Below are 23,452 nucleotides of genomic sequence, written 5' to 3' on the forward strand. Positions count from 1 at the left end.
TTTCTTTTTCGATTTCTTCACATTTCTCATTTAGCCGTTTGGTCTTAGCTTCCCTGCACTTTCTATTTATTTCATTACTCAACGACTTAGACGGTTGAATCAGCTAGGTATAAACTGCTTTTAGGTATCGTGACGAGATCTTGGGACCTCACGTGGGGATCTTGCGAGGTGCAGCGTGCTCAGGCTTCGTACTAATGGACGATAATGCTCTATCTCACAGAGTATCGGTGGTTGCTATTTTCTTTGAAAAAAGGTCGACATGCCTGATAGCCGAAGGATACTGCTTTCGAATTATTCGATCAACTAATAATGCGCCAGGAGAAACTGAAGAACCACACAGCTGGAATTTCTTGCATCATTTGCTAATGGAAGCCACAGATACATACCGGACATGCCATAAATATTGAGGTGTGAGAGAAAAATCGTGAAGTAATGTCGTAACAGTAACATGTGTGGTTACCTGAGCGTCAGCAAAGATAATCTCAAAGGAAGAGGAAGACAAACACATGGTATTTGGGTGTCAACGATGGAAGCCACATTGCAGACCATAGCGGGAAATACCTCTGGCAACAAAGGACGAACACTCGTTTCTGTTCATGACACATTATCTGAGATATTCGAATTTACGTGCAACCTAAATTTAATAGCTTCCAATTAAAAGTGACATCCTGATACATTGAATGTTACTGTAAATATATGGGGATCGCTTAAATTAAAACTTTGTCGCTACTGAGGAACAGTATCTGGCAATGATGTGTGTACTTTGGAGGCGAGGTCTGTGAATTTCTATCGGAGGAGAAAATTGCTGTTGAGCTTACACAAGAGTGAACTGCCAGCAAAAGAACTGTAATTTGACCTCTCTAATTAAAAGCGCAGTATTGTTGCTACATGGGAAATATTCTGATCGCAACAAAAGTCACTACAACCAGAGACTGACATTATTCATGTTCCTGTATAAAGTACCAACTTGTGCGCGTACGCAGTGTTTTAAAAATTGCTAGACTTTGTTCTCTGACGTTATTTATCTGAATAAGAATGCTAATTCACTATTCCTCCAATGTATTTACTGTTTAATTCCGTAACGGTAACGTGAATGAGTATGTCTGTTTAATGATGACATTTAGAATATTTTTTGATTTAGTACTTTAACTTTTTTATTATGTTTATCAAGACATGTGACTCTGGAATCTTGTCAAGTAGAACAGTTTTATCATCACTAATTAATAAATTCTTGTAAGTAATTAATGTAGATAATATTGATCATGCTCAGCACCACAGCTGACACTAATGGTCGGGTTACAAAAAATCACTTTATATGTTGCACTTCACACGTACTGTCTTATGACAGGTTTCGTTCGTTTGACGTATTCAGGTTACCGAGTTGTACTAAAGTCAAGGTTGTCGCAGGATTTGGTCTTTGACATTATTTACGAAATGGAGACCATTTACATGATGACTTTAGCACAACTCATCAACCTGTAGTTGCTTAATAAACGAAAGCGTGAGACTATAAATGTTTTATAATACAGGTGAGATAGATTTTTAATGATTAATTTATGTAGATGATTCCCACGTCATTTCGATGTATTAACATGAGTGTCTACTACTTTCACCGCTTCTGTCATTTAATACAACTCTAGGGAGCAAGGAGCAGGTATCAGGAAATACTATCTGAGGACAAGTATCCCAAAATCTACCAGAGGACATTATTATGGGCTGTGTTGTCCTTTCACCATCATGCCGGCTTGCACTATGCCGCAGAGATTTTCGGTGAGGCATCTCAACTTCTGTGCTAGAATGATAGACCGTTCTCCCTCACTCTTCTCAGCACGAATATAACAAACTTCCTTGAAACTGAGATATAAGCTTGTTCACGAATCGGCACGGTTTTAGGAAGCGTCGCTCGTGCGACACTCAGCTTTCCCTTGTCTCACATGATATACTGCGAAAAGTTCGTAGATTCCGTTTTGCTAGATTTCCACAAAGTATTTGACATGGTACTCCATTGAAGGCTGTTAACTAAGGTACGAGGATATGGAATAAGTTCACGAATCTGTGAGTGGCTCGAAGTCTTCTTAATTAATAAAACCCAATATATTGTCGTCGACGGTGAATTTTCATCAGAAATAATGGTATCGTTAGGAGTGCTCCAAGGAAGAGCGATACGATTGTAGTTGTGGCAGACATGGTGGGCAGCAATCTGCTGTTATTTTCTGATGGTGCTGTGGTGTAAGGTAAGGTGCCACAGTTTGTAGGAAGATACAAGGTGACTTAGACATCATTTCCAGTTGTTGGGGTGACTGATAGATAGCTCTAAATGTGCGGATCAGTAGGAAGAACAAACCCGTATTGTTCGGTTGCAGTATTACTAGTGTCCTACTTGACACATTTAAGACGTTTTAATGTGTGGCCGTAGCGTTGCAAAGCGATATGGAATGGGAGAAGCATGTGAGAACTGTGGTAGGGAAGGCGAATGCTCGACTTCGGTTTATTGGGAGTGGTTCACTTGTAAAGGAGATCGCATATGGGACGCTGGTACGACGTATTCTTCAAAACTGCTCGACTGTTTGGTATATGTACAACTTCAGATTAAAGGTGACATCGAAGCAATTTAGAGACAGGCTGCTAGTCTCGTACCAGTAGTTTCGAAGGACACGTAACTGTTACAGAGATAGTTGGAGAACTCAAATGGGAATCTCTAGTGGAAAGGCGACGTACTTTTCGAGATACACTATTCAGAAAATTTAGAAAACCGGCATCTGAAGCTTAACTGCCGAACGATTCTATTGTCGCCAACATACACTCCTGGCAATTGAAATAAGAACACCGTGAATTCATTGTCCCAGGAAGGGGAAACTTTATTGACACATTCCTGGGGTCAGATACATCACATGATCACACTGACAGAACCACAGGCACATAGACACAGGCAACAGAGCATGCACAATGTCGGCACTAGTACAGTGTATATCCACCTTTCGCAGCAATGCAGGCTGCTATTCTCCCATGGAGACGATCGTAGAGATGCTGGATGTAGTCCTGTGGAACGACTTGCCATGCCATTTCCACCTGGCGCCTCAGTTGGACCAGCGTTCGTGCTGGACGTGCAGACCGCGTGAGACGACGCTTCATCCAGTCCCAACATGCTCAATGGGGGACAGATCCGGAGATCTTGCTGGCCAGGGTAGTTGACTTACACCTTCTGGAGCACGTTGGGTGGCACGGGATACATGCGGACGTGCATTGTCCTGTTGGAACAGCAAGTTCCCTTGCCGGTCTAGGAATGGTAGAACGATGGGTTCGATGACGGTTTGGATGTACCGTGCACTATTCAGTGTCCCCTCGACGATCACCAGTGGTGTACGGCCAGTGTAGGAGATCGCTCCCCACACCATGATGCCGGGTGTTGGCCCTGTGTGCCTCGGTCGTATGCAGTCCTGATTGTGGCGCTCACCTGCACGGCGCCAAACACGCATACGACCATCATTGGCACCAAGGCAGAAGCGACTCTCATCGCTGAAGACGACACGTCTCCATTCGTTCCTCCATTCACGCCTGTCGCGACACCACTGGAGGCGGGCTGCACCATGTTGGGGCGTGAGCGGAAGACGGCCTAACGGTGTGCGGGACCGTAGCCCAGCTTCATGGAGACGGTTGCGAATGGTCCTCGCCGATACCCCAGGAGCAACAGTGTCCCTAATTTGCTGGGAAGTGGCGGTGCGGTCCCCTACGGCACTGCGTAGGATCCTACGGTCTTGGCGTGCATCCGTGCGTCGCTGCGGTCCGGTCCCAGGTCGACGGGCACGTGCACCTTCCGCCGACCACTGGCGACAACATCGATGTACTGTGGAGACCTCACGCCCCACGTGTTGAGCAATTCGGCGGTACGTCCACCCGGCCTCCCGCATGCCCACTATACGCCCTCGCTCCAAGTCCGTCAACTGCACATACGGTTCACGTCCACGCTGTCGCGGCATGCTATCAGTGTTAAAGACTGCGATGGAGCTCCGTATGCCACGGCAAACTGGCTGACACTGACGGCGGCGGTGCACAAATGCTGCGCAGCTAGCGCCATTCGACGGCCAACACCGCGGTTCCTGGTGTGTCCGCTGTGCCGTGCGTGTGATCATTGCTTGTACAGCCCTCTCGCAGTGTCCGGAGCAAGTATGGTGGGTCTGACACACCGGTGTCAATGTGTTCTTTTTTTCATTTCCAGGAGTGTATATTGCGCGTAAGGGTCACGATGATAATATTCGATTAATTGGAGCTCATACCGAGGCAGAGAGACAAGTTGTTTGGCCGTTGGTCTATTTGCATTTGGAACAGGAAAGGAAATGACTAGTAGTGGTACACGGCACCCTCGGCCAAGCACCGCATGCGTGGTGGCTTGCGGAGTATCTGTGTAGATGTAGATGCAGAAGTGCCGAAATCAGAGAAAGTAGTGAGGTTGGACGCTGAGGTGTACAGCAAAGTCACGGTCCTACTCTCCGCAAAGGTGACACATTGGTTTCAGGTCTGGACTTTGGACAAGCCAATTCACTTCAAGATTGTTATTGACTACAAACGACTGCGTCACGGAAGCTGCTGTATGAGGGCGTGTATTGTCGTGTTGACACAATGATCGCTTCCGAAATATCTTGTGTTTCTCGCCGTAAATAATTCTATAAAAAATGTTCATGCCCTTCCGCACTTAGAGTTTCTTAAGCACGATAATATGACCACACCCTAAGCATGAAAAACACCCTCATACAGTAACACCTCCATCGCCGTCCCTACTGACGTTATAAAATGTTCAGGGCTGCCATCGGCTATAGCATGATACATCATTCAAAACCATTCTTTTGTCAGCTATTGTCTGGTATCATCCCTCACATACCACCTCAAGCCTCACTTAACAAATGTAGAAATATGTGGCTAATGGGGAACTGCTCGACCATTGTACCTACCCCTTACCCCTCCTCCCCTCCCCCCTATACTTTTCAAGTCCCTATGTACAGTCGTTGTGCTAGCTCGTCTGTCAGCACTTCGAAACTCCTGAATAATTCCTTCAGTTCACTTCATGTAATTTTTACAACACCCTCCACTGTGCTCGACAGTCCCTGCCTCTCAACACATGAGACCTGCTTGGTCTTGGTTAAGCTGTGGTTACCTCTCACCTTACAATCACGTCATCAACAGTCGAGTTGGTCAGGTTTAAAAGGGGTAAAATGTCCCTAAAGTATTGTTACTCCGGTGACATGAAATGATCAATCGACATTCGAAGTCACGTTGCTCTTCTCACTGATCAATTCTCTACCTACAATGTAATACTCCTCGCCTCCTTTTATGGTGGCGGATATGACTCTCGTGGCATTTACAGGTTAATTCCACATTACATTATTATATTCAGATATTGTTGATCAGATAATGCATATACACGTCCAGGTTCCATAGCCAAAGTTTTATGATTTAGATTTCATATACAAAGAACGTGACTACGTGGGTGGTGTTCTAAAGAAAGTCATTTCCGATTTATGACCTCATCGGAATTTGTTTGCCCTCTGCTGCTGCTGCCGTCGATGACAACGAAGAGTTAACTACATTTTTTTTAGCACTGAAAAATTAACATAATGTTTAAAAATATGGTCAGACGCCTATCCGATTGTAGCTGCATTAAATGGCATGTACCGGTAAGTACGCGAGCGGAGAGAAATGTAACGGAACAGCAAAAACCGTAAACGCTTAAACTTTCTGTTGAGGCAAAAGCGGAAGACACACTCTTTGGCAGACTTTATTCATTAAGGCAAGAAAATGAAGGCTAACAGTAATTACTAGTATTAGGCATCAAGTTAAGTTATGCTCAAAGCCACGGAGACGAGTAAATTACACTGTTGTGACAGATCTAAATATACGAGGCAGAAATACATACGTCTCCAAAAAAATAAATGTGTCTGCCTGCATTAATTACAAAGTAAAAGTCGTCCTTACGTTGTGGAAATTAACATTCTAATCAATCAGTTCATTAGCATGGATGAAAATGTTAAAATGCAAATAATTTGCAGAGTCGGTAAGCCACATATTCGTACGGTAGAAAACACTCACGCTGCCTCAGTCAGATGCAGATATTGCATTTGTACAACGGGAACAAGAAATCCTCATTTTCATTAAGTGATGTACACTATCGGAAATGGAAAAGTGGTGTCTACTGACCACCTTCGCAGAACGCTACCAAAGTGATACTCCAGTATATCCTGTAAGATATACTCTTTAAAACTGCGTCATTGTGTGACTCTAATTTCAGTATTTTCAGTACAGATAAAAATATACAGACGAAAAGTCGTCCAAGAATATCAAAATGTGTAGGAGATCAGCGAAAGATAAAAATGACCCAACCCGCTACTAGCGGTACCATACACACATGAACAAGTCTATGCTGGAATGAACGGATGATCCGTGAGTACGAGGATCGCCGGACGTAAACGGTATACTCAGGGGTCGGACAGGTTGTGAAATCGGTCATGGCGGATATCGCGCTGTGTTAGACTGACACTAATAAAATTCGCCGACACGCCGGTATTTGCTGTGGAGGAGACCTCTCATGCCTGTTTGTTGAGGGAAGCTATTGAAACTCACAAACACGAGACTGGATTTAACAAGAAAGAAGAATGCCTCAGTAAGAGCGAATCCCGATTTCCGTGGTGATACAAAACACTGTTACATATAAAAACGGAGGAGCTATAGTGCAGCGACACTAACCAAGGTACTAAACCCCCTCCCTCCCCCTCCCTCCACCGCCTCCCACCCATCCATGGGTCTTGGCCACTCGCTCGACTCCAATCGGCCGCCACTATTGGAAGGTGAATATTTGACAGTGCCAGCCACTCATGCTAGAGAAATGTCAGAAAAAAATGTTAGACAATCGTCAGCCGAAGGTCCAGAGACGGAAGTCAACACGCAAAAATTCAACAAGTGACCACGAAAGTATCAACAAACGTTTTGCAGATCCAAGGAACAGCCTTTCATGATACCCAGACCTCTTCCGGAGTTCTTGGAATCATGGCATGGGGAGCAATTAGATAGTCATTTTTGAAGGAAGTCCAAACAGTCGCCAGTATGTTGCACGAGTGGAGGACCTTTATGATCAGGGTACCAGGTGATAATATTCAGAAGGATAATGCAAGACTCCAAATGCAGTTCACACGGCAAACGCACTGAGAAATGTACAGCTCCTTGAGTGGTGTGCCCTTGATTTATCACCCACATGGCTTATATACGGTCGGATGGAAAGATCTGTACTTTCATAGTAGTCTATATCCAGTAGTGTTCATGAACTGCACAGCATGTGCATAAATTCCTCAAGATGACATTCGGAGGCTATATGCTTCAAATGGCTCTGAGCACTATGGGACTTAACTTCTGAGGTCATCAGTCCCCTAGAACGTAGAACTACTTAAACCTAACTAACCTACGGACATCACACACATCCATGCCCGAGGCCATATTCGAACCTGCGACCGTAGCGGTGGCGCGGTTCCAGACTGTAGCGCCTAGAACCGCTCGGCCACCCTGCCCGGCACTATTTGCTTTCACGCCAGAATAAATACGTGTGCAGATTCGTGCCTGTGGTGGTCGCACCTTATACTGATGTTGATGATGGACATATATTAAGATTATAAGTTTAAGTAATTAATACGTCTCAGAAAAGTTTGATAAATATATGACCAGTGCTTCGAAGTGTAACAGCTTCCATTTTCGGCAGTATATTAATGTCGTAATCAGGGCTCATATAAGCATCCAGGTAAATACCCAACGTGTGCTTACGAACTAAATTAGAAATTGTAACAAATTAGAAATTGTAACAAAAGTTGTCTCCAAGCGTAAAATGAATTTTGCAGACAGTTTAGTTACCTCTTTGAAAGGCAATGCGTTTCGCTACAACGAATTACGCTGCTGCAAAAAGATTTCGGTTTTCCCGCAGATTAATCGAACTCTTAAAAATGTAAATGAAACATAAATATACAGCTAACATTCTGTTTAATTACATATATAGTACAATTAGCTACTCGTGTAAGTGTGCTAACTACCGGTGATTTCGTAATTTTCGTGTGGCAAGTGGTAATATATTACATTTCGTACGTCGTTTTTATACACGAAATTTATTATGATTACCGCTCGTCGCAAATCTGGGAGTATTAATCGTAACAAAAATACACTATAAGTTTTCGACTGAGCGCTTAATACAGATTGCGTTGCTGTTTTACTTATTGGTGGCCTGCCAGAAATAAATCAATAAATCTATGAATACTGACAGTTTGAAATCAGTCATATGCACATGGCGAAATGACTTGATGTTCTCAGTTACTGATAGAAATTAATGACACTTTTGCGTGAAAATGAGTATAGTGATAGCCATCGGCAGATGGTAATCAACGCTGGATGCAGCATATTTTTGAATTAGAGCAATATTCAGAAAAGAATTTTGACAGCGCGTAAAAGGTCCGTTCCTGCTTTTCGAGCTATATCATTTATAACTATCTCTTCGTTGATGATAAATCCTTTGAATTCGGAGGTGATTGATAGCGACCGGAGAAAAATCTAACTCGTGAATGCGGTTTCCGCTCGGCCACCGACATCCATATTCTGCCTCTGACAACGCAAGCCTTCGTCTGTCGGTCGATTCGCTTTTAGCTTTCACAACCTGTATAATCTAGTAGTCCATCAACTTGCACAATGTCGGTATATAAGTTTTTATAAAATATTGAAAATACAGCTGAGTAACAGATTGGCAGACAAAGTGATCCTGCCTAGCAAAGAATATGTATTCTCATTATGTAAAATGCCTTTCCTCAGTAGAAAAAGACTGTATCTCCGTTACTAGATAATTTTGCTGTAATTTTTGTAGTCCCCACTAGGTAGATACAATAATTTCACAAGTATTTAGTAAAATTTCAGACCTTTTCTTGCATACTGATATACTGATAGTCTCAGCTATTTCTGTGCCTTTATATTTTTGTGCACAATCCGTCTTTTGCTGTAATATCCCAACCCTCAGGGTTTATCTCTGTGTCATTCTATGTTTAAGATGGACACACACAGCTTAAGCCCTTTTCTACGGCAGACCATGTAGCTGAACCGGATATTATTATTCTCACTGCGGCCGTTAAGCTTCCATGAATGTCTAAATTTTATGTTTCGTAGTAGTCTCTAAAACATTTGTTTATACTAATATAATCGAAACCATCAAATCTTCTGGTACTGTGGCGTCTCTATTTAGTCAAAAATGTTTAAGCGTAATATTGATATGTTACTTCCATTTGTATCTCATTAACACATCCTTTCAGAACTCTTGTGGCACTGATACTGACGACTTCAACTGATGTCTGCTGTACTGTCTGAATCTCATATTATTAGTTAATTTGTGAATTGACATTATTTTACAGAGCTGCATGGTGAAGTTAAACGTTTTATATATTTGAAACTTTCTGGCAGATTAAAACTGTGTGCCCGCCCGAGACTCGAACTCGGGACCTTTGCCTTTCGCGGGCAAGTGCTCTACCATCCGAGCTACCGAAGCACGACTCACGCCCGGTCTCACAGCTTTACTTCTGCCAGTATCTCGTCTCCTACTTTCCAAACTTTACAGAAGCTCTCCTGCGAACCTTGCAGAACTAGCACTACTGAAAGAAAGGATATTGCGGAGACATGGCTTAGCCACAGCCTGGGGGATGTTTCCAGAATGAGATTTTCACTCGGCAGCGGAGTGTGCTCTGATATGAAACTTTCTGGCAGATTAAAACTGTGTGCCCGACCGAGACTCAAACTCGGGACCTTTGCCTTTCGCGGGCAAGTGCTGTACCATCTGAGCTACCGAAGCACGACTCACGCCCGGTCTCACAGGTTTACTTCTGCCAGTATCTCGTCTCCTACCTTCCTAACTTTACAGAAGCTCTCCTGCGAACCTTGCAGAACTAGCACCCCTGAAAGAAAGGATATTGCGGAGACATGGCTTAGCCACAGCCTGGGGGATGTTTCCAGAATGAGATTTTCACTCTGCAGCGGAGTGTGCGCTGATATGAAACTTTCTGGCAGTTAAAAACTGTTTGCCCCACTGAGTCTCGATCGGGCACACAGTTTAATCTGCCAGAAAGTTTCATATCAGCGCACACTCCGCTGCAGATTGAAAATCTCATTCTGGTTCTATATATTTGTTTGTGCCGGCCGTTGTGGCCGTGCGGTTCTAGGCACTGCAGTTCGGAACTGCGGGACTGCTACGGTCGCAGGTTCGAATCCTGCCTCGTGAATGGATGTGTGTGATGTCCTTAGGTTAGTTAGGTTTAAGTAGTTCTACGTTCTAGGGGACTGATGACCTAAGATGTTAAGTGCCATAGCGCTCAGAGCCATTTGAACCATTTGCACCATTTATTTGTTTGTCTCACGGGTTCGTGAAAGCTTTTTAGACTAGCTTAATTTCCTCAGCAAGTTTCCGAGATAGATTCATTCGAGAAACCCATGTAAATATCCTAAACATATCATTTCATCACCGGTGGACCCAGCTTTTATTAACCGTTAACAGTATTCAAAGTAATTAAGGGCAAGCGCACTAAGCACTTTTGTTTGCTAGTTAATCCTCATGTTCTTGTGTTATTGATATTTCACGAGTAAACCTTTACCCCCTGATTCTTACTCAGTCGTTCATTTTGCTTATCCTTTTTCTTGATAAATATGGAAAACTTCCTTTAACACACTGACGGAAAAAATCACAACACCAAAAGTAGTTTTGTGAAGTAATGAAATTTCGGAAATACATATCTCTAGTCGAGCTGTGCAACTGATTAACCCTGCAAGATCACAGGTTAATTAAGTGCGAGAAAAGCCGTGTGAAATGCTGACACATTACAACCGGTGAAGGTGCTACAACGTTGAATGCAAGCATCCAAACGTCCCTGTGGCACTTGGTCGGTCAATACAGGAACGGTTAATGCTGTTTGTGGATGCCCCTGAAGTTTTCAAAAATGGTTCAAATGGCTCTGAGCACTATGGGACTCAACATCTTAGGTCATAAGTCCCCTAGAACGTAGAACTACTTAAACCTAACTAACCTAAGGACATCACACACACCCATGCCCGAGGCAGGATTCGAACCTGCGACCGTAGCAGCCCCGCGGTTCCGGACTGCAGCGCCAGAACCGCACGGCCACCGCGGCCGGCCCTGAAGTTTTCTTCGGATGAGATCCTACATGTGTTCGATTAGAGATATATGTGCTGATCGAGCAGGCCAAGGCAAAATGTCGACATCTATAGAACAGGCTGGGTTACAATCAGCGGTATTTCAGCGTTGGTTATCCTGTTTGGGAACTACTCTCGGAACGCTGTTCACGAATGCCAGCACAACAGGTGGAATCACCAGATCGGAATAAACTGACAGTGAAGATGCGTGGGATAGCCAAGAGATTGCTCCTGCTTTCATACGAAATCCCACGTCAAACTATAACTCCAGGTATTCGTTCAATGTGTCTAGCTCGTAGACAGGTTGGCTGCAGGCAGTCAACTGGCCTCATTTTAACCAAAAAAAAAATAGCCATCGCTGCCACCGAGACAGAACCAGCTTTCCTCAGAAAACACAACAGACCTCCCATTTGCCCTCCAGTGAGCTCTCGCTTGACACCACTTAAGTCGCAAATGGCTGTGGCTTGGGCCAGTGGAATGCATGCTATATGGTTGGTTGATTTGGGGGAGGGGCCAAACAGCAAGGTCCTCGGTCCCATTGGATTGTGTCTAGGATGGAGAGGGAAATCATCTCTACCCATTCAAAGGAACCATCCTGGCGTTTGCCTGAAGCGATTTAAGGAAACCACGGAAAACCTAAATCAAGATGCCCGGACGCTACAGGCTGTCTGCCTTGGAGCTGTCCTTGAAGTAACAGACTTCTGACACTGTGGTGCCAACTGCTGCTGCCATTACTGCTGCAAAGGCACTACGACGCGCCAGAGGAGTACGCCGAACACGATGGTCTTCCGTCTCGGTACTGCCACATGGATCCGTATCTTCTTGTGACCATACGTCCTTGTGACCAGCAATCATGTGACTAAATTCCTACCAAGTCTTTCTGAAGTATCGCAGAAGGAACATATAGCTTCACATAGCCCTATTACAGTAGCCGTTCGAACGCAGTGCGGTGCCGATAATGACGTCTTTGTTGCCTAAAAGACATTAGTGAGTAGGCATCATCTTTCTTTTATGTCGCACAGGTCCTTGGTGCTGCGCTTTTTTCTTGTCAGTATATTTTTGCCTTCCCTGTTTATGTCTACTGGTTTCTTTCCCTTTAATACGCTGGTCAAACGTTTATTTCTGGGTGCTACGGGACTTCCTTCTCCTACACAATCAATTTAGACGTTGCTTTGGTGAAGCTTTGTTTGCGTTTGTATGATGCATCTAATTTTGTTGATACGGTTGACCCGTTTTCCGCAAATGCAGTCTCCTGACCACAAGTGTTCTGAAAAGTTCTGTGTATACAGCAGACGTGTCAGTTCCAACTCTGCTGACTGGCCGTTGTTACGCATATTACGCCCTTCTCCTTGCCCACTTGTATTTACAGTTCACCAGGGACCGTTCATTAATCTTACTGAAATGCTGCCATTAGCACATAAGTTATTCTCAAAGGCTGTTTTCCTTGCAGCACAGAAATCCTGTCACACTAGTTAATTATATTTACTCTTTTCGTGACTTGTATTCAGAATTGCAATGACACTGTATTTTGACTTTGATCAGTTGAATACTTGTACAGATTTTGTAGTTTGCTGTATACATGACAATTACTACAAACAAGTTTCAAATACAGAAAATAATAGAGAAATAGAAAAAAAAGTTTTGCGACATCATTCCAGCAAGTGATTTTTTTCACATGTTGTATTACACAACGTCTACATAAATTTTATATAATTTTATTGAACAAAACCAAATGATTTTCAACGTGAGAAACAGCTACATAGCCATCGAACATGTCTCGAGATGATATGAACGAGACACATACATACGTGATATAAGAAGTAGGCCTCCACGCTTTATTATTGTGCTTGATACTGTGGGCATTCTGATACTTCTTTCTGTTCATTGGACACCTCTATTTTTCGAGTATTTATCGTGACATGGCTACTTTCTGTTTGTCCGCTGTTCTCAGGGTTTTTATTTTATCCAGTTATCTGTGGAGTCAATTTTCCCTTTTGTCGCGTTTAACGTAAGTAATACGGAACAGCATCGTAGGATAAGAGGTGAAATGCCACGACCCCTAGCCGCCACGGCCCGCAACAGGCCAGAGGGCTGCGGCGCATCCAATCAACCCACCTATCAGTTAATTAATCTACAGTCAAGTGAATAATTTAATACGCCCATTGGTTAACGCTGAATTACGACCTTCATTTGTGATGGAAATTTTGGGAATGTAGGAAACAGAGAAGGACGCTAGATTAAGGGGTGTGCGAGTACGAATAACGAGAAACTTGCGAGCAAGATTGTCAAGATTTTTTCGTTGATGAATTTTAGTGCGGTAGCGTTCTCGCTTCCCACGCCCGGGTTCCCGGGTTCGATTCCCGGCGGGGTCAGGGATTTTCTCTGCCTCGTGATGGCTGGGTGTTGTGTGCTGTCCTTAGGTTAGTTAGGTTTAAGTAGTTCTAAGTTCTAGGGGACTGATGACCATAGATGTTAAGTCCCATAGTGCTCAGAGCCATTTTGATGAATTTCAGGTGGGTTTCCTTTCTGTGCAGGATGAGCATTTAACAATTTCATCAAGTTCTGATGCATTCGCTGTGTCTCACATCTAAAAGAAGTACATTTCATCACAGTAAAATTAAATCAGTATGCCACGACCTTTTTTCGTAGAAGGTCTGTTTCTCGAGGTTTTGAATTGGTTCCTCAGCAAAATTCCAAAATTATGAATATTTTATCAAGAAACATCAGAACTCATTCATAAACTTGTTGGCCGACAAGTCTGTAAGCTGCAAATGTTTTGTTACATACCTGCATCAGTTTCACACCACTTCCATCTCGCACACTGACTCGTAACCTCACGTCACTGAAACAAATAGTAATTTTGGTTGTTTCAGGTTGCTTTTTAGGTACCTTCACAAGTATTTCACTCTGTTCCACCATGATGCATGGACAGTGTAAATCATTTCTAATCATAGTAACTCCTGAAAGGTCTGCTGCAGCTCTCGTTGCTAACTGCCTGGGTTAAACAGTACCCATAGTCACAAACCCAGAGGCTAGTTCTATGTACCTGATTGCCAACGTGGTGCACTTCATGTAATTAGTACTGACGGTAGGACAGCTGAGAAAATACTGGCCCTGAAATGCTGAGCGGTGTCCGCCTCTGTAGCTGTATGGTCAGCGAGGCTGACTGAATTGGGTTCGACCTGGCCTCGATTCCTTGAACTTCTTGGGACTTTTTCCTGGAGGGAGCACTGGTACTGGTTGCATTCAGCCTCGTGAGGCCAACGTTGGAGCCACGCGACCGATCACAGCAGTTTCAACGGCAACAAGCCGATAGCGACAGGGAAAGCAGTGTGTTACCCATATGCCAATCCTCACAATGATGTTATTGGGTGGGGATGACACAACGGTCAGTCGGGTCCGATTGGCACGCCAGAACCAGAACGCGGAACTTCACCTTTGCCTACATGAACGCAGAGCGGTGGTTTTTGAATATCCAGATTTATGTTGCTTGCTGTTACACAATCGTTTCGGGCATTTACCGGCATGATTCCTTCAGTAAGAGTCTGATTAATATGTTTCACATCCAGCGTAGCTTATGTTGTGTCTCTGCAGGGTTGGAAGTCTGTGCCAAAGCTAGCTGAAGATATTACACAGATAATGCATAGCAACTGAATTTTGTAAGCCACGGAAGCTTCGAACTCAATAAAGCAATACCAATCGCAACATAGTATCTGGATCACCAGCGACCCTGGTAGCAGTCTTAAAAGTAAAGCGTCGAGATGTTACCAGGTCATCCGGAAATCCGATTGTGCAGCCTAGGAAGCTCTTGCTCTGTCTGCTGTTCTTCCATTGGGTACAGACTGAACACCAGTAGCAAGCTTTCTGAGATTGTAACACTACGCTACTGCGCACGATACTTATTAAAGCCTGTACTATGGTAAGTTGACGGGCTTCACCTTATAAGAAAGGATTTTGGAATATATGTTGACCGCGTGTACCACAATGGAGGCAAAATCAGACTTTCACCCACTCAGTAACAGCAATGATACGTCAAGCAAGTCTGAAGTGCAACTACACGTTAGGACGGACAAGAAACGACACAGCAGATTCTACCAAATTGTTAATAATACGGTCGCCAGCCTAATTAGGCATTAATTGAGTTTCTTCCCTGTACAAGTTGAAGTACGTGTATGCAAAACAACACGTAATAACACTGCATAATATGGTAAATTTTAGAACCAGAAAATCTACTGAACTAATAATTTCACTTTCTGTACTAATATGAACAAGCCATAAATACACAACAATATACTATAATGTTTACTACAAACTTCGTACAGTCTATTGATCTGATTAAAATCGGGCATAGGTTACCCTAGAAATAGCACTTTCGAAACACACATACAATGTCAATTTTGAAAAAGGTAAAACACTAATAACTTTTGGTTTTATCTCGACTTTAACTTTGCTGGTCAAATCAGTTCAGTACATTTCAGAATTTACATGAATAGAAAAGAAAACTGTTATGATCACTGTAATGAAATTTTTGATTATCGAAATCGTTAAGCACTCAAGATTTCCAATATATGAGTTACTACTCTTTTTGTCTTATTTCTTGCTCATTTAACTACCATTATTATTGTCTCAAATTAATTAGCCTTCATTACTAAACCAATTTCAACATTATCCTCCAACTTCGTCAGACCTATATTATTTACCTATATATTCATTAACAACAAAGTTCTTTAAACATCATTCTAACATAGATAGGTCTGCAGGTAAGTATTATTAACATAAACTTTAAATCTTCATTTCGGGACACTCGGATTGCACAACATGTGGAAAGGACCCTGTCTAGGTTAGTGATGAGGATAATTAAATGATAGGACAGTTCTGGTAAAAGTTAAGTTGTTATTGAACAGTCAGGAACAAAAGTAACACTGGTCCACACGAATACAGTACTAAAAGTTTCAACCGGTTCGTGTCGATGCGGCGGTTGGCGGGCGGCGAGATGGCGAGGCGCAAAGCACACATACAATCACAGCTATGGCTCTTGACGTATCAGCACTTTGCTTCTTCTTAGCGTCGCAATACTTTTCCATTTAGTGCCTATGGAATATAGCCATGCTGTATAGTCGTCGGAAACGGCACATCCGAGGCTCAATGAAATCACGTTTTCCAGGAGAGCCTCCTCGATCCAGAGCGTGTTTCTCAGACCGATGCCCAATTCCGACTCCTACTGCTGAGCCCGTTATGCCGTGCCGCGCCCGTGTGCATTTTCCCGCGCTCGCCTGCCATCCACCTTTTACTGCTCCCCTACAGACAGGGTATTCACCAGAGGTTTTGCATTCTACATATCCCAATACATTGCCTACGTATGGACCAGACGCACAATTACAACTTTAACATCTTACAACAGATTCACCGTTTCTTACATTTCAATTCTGTTACAATATTGTTTGACATTTGACATAAACATTAATATTCACACCGAAATTTGTTTACAGTTTTCTTAACACAATGACATGAAAAGAAAAAAGAAATGAAATCAGAACATCGCTTATACTAATTTACCGAAAATCAGAAGAAAAAATTATTATATGTACAGTTGTTGTTGTTACAAGATCTTTTCAATATGTTCGAGTACTTCGTTTTACTGTCTCGGAAAAATAATGATTTGGGAATTTGATGGTTTCACACACAGCTGGTCTGAGTCATATTTAACAAACAGAATGCTAAAGGATGACTGAATAAGTCAAACGCTGTTGAAAGTGTAGAAAATCTTGGTGACTGCAGGGAAATACCGAAGGGAGTCTCACAGGGTTCAATTTTGGGTCCACGCCTACTCCTTATATAAGTGAATGAACTCATACATAAGATTCAACAAGCAATATTGGTCCTTTTTCAGACGACACTAGTGTTATAACAAAACACATTGGACAAAATCAACAGAAGAAATGGCAGACGACGTATTCAAAACAATTATGAAGTAGTTTTCAGAAAATGGACTATCAGTAGGTTTTGGAAAAAATGCCACTACGTAGTTCCGTACAACAAATGGAGTCATACAAAGAATTGATGTATCACATGAGCAGGAGTCAGTAAATTGTATAGAATGCATCGCAGTTTTTAATGTACATGATGACGACAATTTGAACTGGAAGAAAAATATTACTGAGCTTCTCAAACAATTAGATTGAGCTGCTATTCGTCTTCGATAATTGTTGGTTTATGAAACAAACGAATCAACCTCCAGATTCTTTTTTTTTTCGAGTGATCAGTCTTCTGACTGGTTTGATGCAGCCCGCTGAGAATTCCTCTCCTATGCCAACTTCTTCAACTGGGAGCAGCACTTGCAACCTAAATCCTCGACTATTTGCTGGATGCATTCCAATCCCTGTATTCCTCTTGCCTTTACAGATGTCCTATCATTCTGTCCCTTCTCCGTGGCTGTGTTCCACACATTCCTTTTCTCTTCGATTTTGCACAGAACCTCCTCATTCCTTTACGCTATCAGCAGACTTAACGTTCAACATTCGTTTGTATCACCACATCTCTTCTGTTCCGGTTTTCCCACAGTCCATGTTTCACTACCATAAAGTGCTGAGCTCCAAGCGTACGTTCTGAGGTGTTTCTTCCTTAAATTAAGGCCTATGTTTGATACTAGGAAACTTCTCTTGGCCAGTGCTAGTCAGTTTTTTATGTCCTCCTTGCTCCGTCCGTCATTAATTATATTGCTGGATAGGTAGCAGAATTCCATCGTGTACTTCGTCATCATCAATCCTGATGTTAAGTTTCCTGCTGTTCTCATTTCTGTTGCTTCTCATTACTTTCATATTTCTCCGATTTACTCTCAGTTCATAGACTGTATTCATTGGACTGTTCATTTCACTCAGCAGCTCATGCAATTCTCCTTTACTTTCACTCAGGATAGTAATCTCATTAGTGAGTCATATCATTGCTCCGTTCACCTTAATTTGTAATTCCTCTTCTGAAGCTTTCTTTTATTTCCTTCATTGTTTCTTCGATGCACAGATTGAACAGTACGAGGAAAAGACTACCTCCTTGCTTACACCCTTTTTAATCCGGGTACTTCGTTATTGGTCGTCCTCTCTTGCTATTACCTCTTGGCTCTTGTACATATTGTACATGATCAGTCTCTCCCTATTGCTTGCTGCTATATCTTTCAGAATTTCGAACGTCTTGCACCATTTTACATTGCCGAACGCTATTTCTATGAAAGTATCATGATTTTTCTTTAGTCTTACTTCCATTAAGAACCGCAACGTTAGAATTGCCTCCCTGGTGCCTTTACTTTTCCTAAAGCCAAACTGATCGTCATGTTACACATCCTCAGTTCTCTATTCCATTCTTCTGTATATTATTCTTGTAAGCAACTTGCATGCATGAGCTGTTAAGCTGATTGTGTGCTAATTCTCGCTCCTGTCCGCTATTGCAGTCTTCAGATTTGAATGGATGATATTTTTCCGAAAATCAAATGGTGTGTCACCAGACTCACAGATTCCAACACACCAAGGCGAGTAGTTGTTCTGTTACCACTTCTCCCCCAACTTCAGAAATTCTTATGAAATGTTATATATCCCTTTTGCCTTATTTGATCTTAAGTACTCCAAAGCTCTCTTAAATTCTGACTCTAATACTGGAACCGCTATCTCCTGTTGATCGACTTCTGTTCTATCACATAGACAAATCCTTCCTCTCATAGAGGCCTCTAATGTACGTTTCTGCCTATCCGCTCTCTTCTCTCCATTTAACAATGGAATTCCCGTGCCACTATTAATGTTACAAACCTTTGTTTTAATTTTACCAAATGTGTCTGTCCTTCGGGAAATAATTTTTTTTTCGATTTCTTCATATTTTTCTTGCAGCCATTTCGTCTTAGCCTCCTCTTTATTTCATTCCTTAGTGACTTGTATTTTGTATTCCTGAATATCAGTGAATATCTTTGCACTTCGTTCTCTCATGGATCGACTGATGTATTTCCACTGTTACTCATGGTTACTTCACAATTACCTTCTTTGTACCTATGTTTTTCTTTCCACTTTCTGTGATTGCCCTTATGAGATACGGCTATTCCCCTTCAGTTGTGCTGCCTTCTGAGCTATTCCTTATTTCTGTATCTATAGCCTTAGAGAACTTCTAGCGTAGCTCGTCCTTTCTTCGTACTTCCGTATCCCAGCTCTTTGCGTAGTGATTCTTCCAGAATAACCTCTCAAACTTAACCTACTCTTCATCACTGCTACATTGTGATCTGATTCTATATCTGCTCCTGGGTATGCCTTACAATCCAGTATCAGATCTCTGAATCTTTGTCTGATTATGACGTAATCTAGCTGAAATCTCGTATCACTCGGCCTTTTCCAAGTATACCTCCTCCCCTTGTGAGTCCTGAACAGAGTATTCGCTATTACTCGCTGAAACTTGTTACTGAACTCAGTTAGTCTTTCTCCTCTCTCGTTCCTTTTCCCAAGCCCATATTCTCCTGTAACCTTTTCTTCTGCTCCTTCCCCTCCAACTGCATTCCGGTCTCCCATGACTATTAGATTTACATACTGCATTACCCTTTCAATATCCTCATACACTTTCTCTGTCTCTTCATCTTCAGTTTGCGACGTCGGCATGTAGACCTGAACTATCGTTGTTGGTGTTGTTTTGCTGTCGATTTTGATAAGAACAACCCTATCACAGAACTGTTCACAGTAACACTCTCTCTGACCTGTCTTCGTATTAATAACGAATCCTACTCCAGTTGTACCATTTTCTGCTGTTGTTGATATTACTTTATGCTCATCTGACCACAAATCCTTGTCTTCTTTCCATTTCAAGGCACTGAGCCCTACTACATCTAGATTGAGCATTTCCTTTCCCCTTTTCAGATTTTCTAGAATCCCTACCAAGTTCATACTTCTGACCTTCCACGGCCCTTTCGTGGAACGTTATCCTTTCTTTGGTTAACTAGGCTTTTTCCCATGGTCACCTCCCGTTTGGCAATCCCCTCCCAGAGATCCTTATGGGCGACTATTCTGGAATCTTTTTTCAGTGGAGAGATCATCTTGACACTTTTTCAATTACAATACGCATTTCCTGTGGAGACACGTTATGTGTGTTCAGTGTAGTGGTTTCCATTGCTTTCTGCATCCTCATGGCGATGATCATGGCTGACTATTCCGCGTTTAGGGGCAGTCTCCCACCCCAAGGACGAGAGAGTGCCCTAAACCTCTGTCCGCTCCTACAACCTCGTTACAAGGTCGTTGGCTAAATGAGGATTCTATCTTACGCCGTAAGTTCTCCTGATATGTATTGTACATTTCCACTCAGTACTACTCTTACTGGAATAATGTTCTTGGGTATCTCATGACTCAGAAACAAAGCATTGATTACATAAAGCGAACTGTAAAAGTAATAAGTGATTTTCACCCATAGAAGTAACGTAGGTATCTCTCCAAGGAACTAGGAATTTTAACTGCGTGATCACAATACGTATTTTCACCAACGAAATAAAATGAAATGATCGTATGGCATTGTTGGCTGGGATGTCACATTCGGGATCGGTCGCCATGTGCCAGTTTTATTTCAGTCGGCGCCACATTTGGTGACAAGCGGCTTATGATGACGATGATATAATGATGAAAATACAACACCCAGTCTACGGGTGGAAAAAAAAATCTCCAGCCCGGACGGGAGCGACCCCGTGCCCAATGCATAGGAGGAAAGCACGTTACCACCCAGCTAAGCAGGCTGACTACAGCAATGAAATTGGTCATAAGTAACCAATCAGAATTGAAGAAGGAGAATGATGTTCCTGCCTACAATATTAGAAGATAAATATACACGTTATTAAAGATGTCAGTGGATCAGAAAGGAGTACAATATTCAGCAACAACAATGTTTGATTAGTTGCTCCATAACTGAAAGTTGTATGGAAGCAAAGTAAATTTTAGATGTAACCTAAAATCACTTCTTCTGGACAATTCCTAGTAGCCTCAAAATAAATAAATAAAATTAACTAAATATCTTGTTTTCAGCACTTTTTAAATATGTCCTCTAAAATGACTCATTCCACATGGTTTCGATAATAGAATAGTTCAAATGAGCCAACGAACATGTAACTAACTAACTAACTAGCTGCTGGTACGTCTTTTGGGTTGCACGTTCGTGGGCCATGAAACTTCTCCTTTCCTAAGGTTTCGTCCATAGATGCACTGGACATCTTCTGGGATACTGGATGTTCCTCTGTCTTGCGGACTGTTGGGTAAGACGATATAAATAATATGAATAAGGGGCGTGGCATATGCTCAATAGAGATAAAACTTAAACATCGGTTGTCTTCTTTAATACTATCCCTTTTATTTATTTGAGAAAGTTATATAATTGTTATTCCATAAAGTGTGATCCGTGTCAGTGATTACTACACTGCACACTACAACTCTTCGAAATGAAGTCACATTTTCATTTGATGTAATGAAAATACTGCGAGGAGATAAGAATTTAGACTGTTCCTGTTCTACACGAGTTTACTAATGGTCAATGTGTAGTCGAGTTCTTCTGGATTCAAATACTCGGGGTACATTCGATCTCAAAATAGCCCTGTTGGCGAAGTAGTCCTTAACTTGGAATTCTCACTATTAATACGATATGGAAACAGCTATCCTCAACTAAGAAACATGACTCTCCTCCAGAAGCAATGTTTTATGAAATATTGAAAATGAAGGAAAAGCTATTGAAGTACTGTCAATTCCAGATTTTCTTATCGGATAAGAAAACTATTAACCCAGGTTCCCGTGGAGTATTGCCCAGGGCATGGAATGAGACTCAGAAAGTAAGTTATGTACGAAGCTACTTTCACAGATATAGGCAATGTGGGCAACTAATGTGACTGAATCTTGTAAGACATCGAAGGACTTCTAAAAGGCATTCCTTATCAGACATGGGTCTCATGAAGTTCGAGTGTGTGTACAAAAAGTATATAGCTCTGAATCCTTCTCGTATCAGAAAAGAAGCTTCTGAAATATTTTGAAAAGTATTTAATCGATGTTCAGTACTGGGATGAGCGAATCGCACATCGGGGCCCTCTTTGAATCCTTAAGGGAAGACTGACTGTGGCTGTGACACTGAATATCACCACAAAGAATTTATAACTGTTCTGGACGCGATAAACCCAATAAAAGAAGATGTGAGATCCCGTTTTGGACAATCCAATGTCTATTTGAAGGCTGCTAGCTCAAGCAATGGGCATAGTAATAATCCACCGCAATGCGAAGAAAATAGGAACGGAAATAACTTTCGACCCAACACAAATCGTCAGAATCGACGCGATCGACAATCCTGGATCTGTACCCAGTGCAAATTACAAATACTGGAACCAATATTCACAACCACAATCAACCAACACTGACTGGAGATCGCTGCATCCTCTTATCTCGACAGCTGTAGACGATGTCGGTGATGCAAGCGAACAGTGTCAGGTAAACTAAGTCCAACTATATGGCGCCCCACAGGAGTAGTCGTTAGAGGGATGAGGTACTACGAGGAGACAGTGAAGTTCTTCTGTTACAGCTGTGGGACTGATATGAGGGAGGATCTCTGGAGCATTGTGAACAAACCCTAACACGACTACCCACTGGTATTTCAGGCAAAAATTAGGGCTATGGTGGGGGAGCCAATGACTACAATAGTTTTAGGCACAGGAGCACCAGTAACTGTCATTTCAGCAAGCTTTTTTCATAACATATCTGAGCAGAACAAACTACTTTTTTCGCTTGTACTACTGTAAAATTATTGGGCACATGATTGAAGAACGTCAAAATACAGGTGAAAATATTGATTAAACTAGGTAATGTAGTGATCTAATGCACTTGATTAGTGGGGGAAGGTTTGGTAGTCAAATGTGTTCTGGTATTGACTTCCTCAGAGAGAGGGACGTACAGATTGGCTTCTTGATGGCCAATGTATCCTTCTTGACTGGCAGAGCTAGGACATAGGTGGATCTGCTATGAAAAGATGCTCAGTTGAATCTCATGGTGGAAGTACATCCAGGAGCACATACAATTCTTGCACATGTCATTGAAGTACTTGGTATAGAAAACTAGGTACAACAGATTTTAATAGTCAGAGAACCTTACAGTTGAGCAGAACCAACATTTATCAGAATTTGTACCCATTACTTTGCAGTACTGAAGGAAAACTCCTAGATTATCAAAGGATACACGTGTCACTAGCACGTTTTATCACATAAGACCTACTG

The sequence above is a fragment of the Schistocerca nitens genome, chromosome 1 (genome assembly GCF_023898315.1).
Source record: "Schistocerca nitens isolate TAMUIC-IGC-003100 chromosome 1, iqSchNite1.1, whole genome shotgun sequence".
Lineage (NCBI taxonomy): Eukaryota > Metazoa > Arthropoda > Insecta > Orthoptera > Acrididae > Schistocerca > Schistocerca nitens.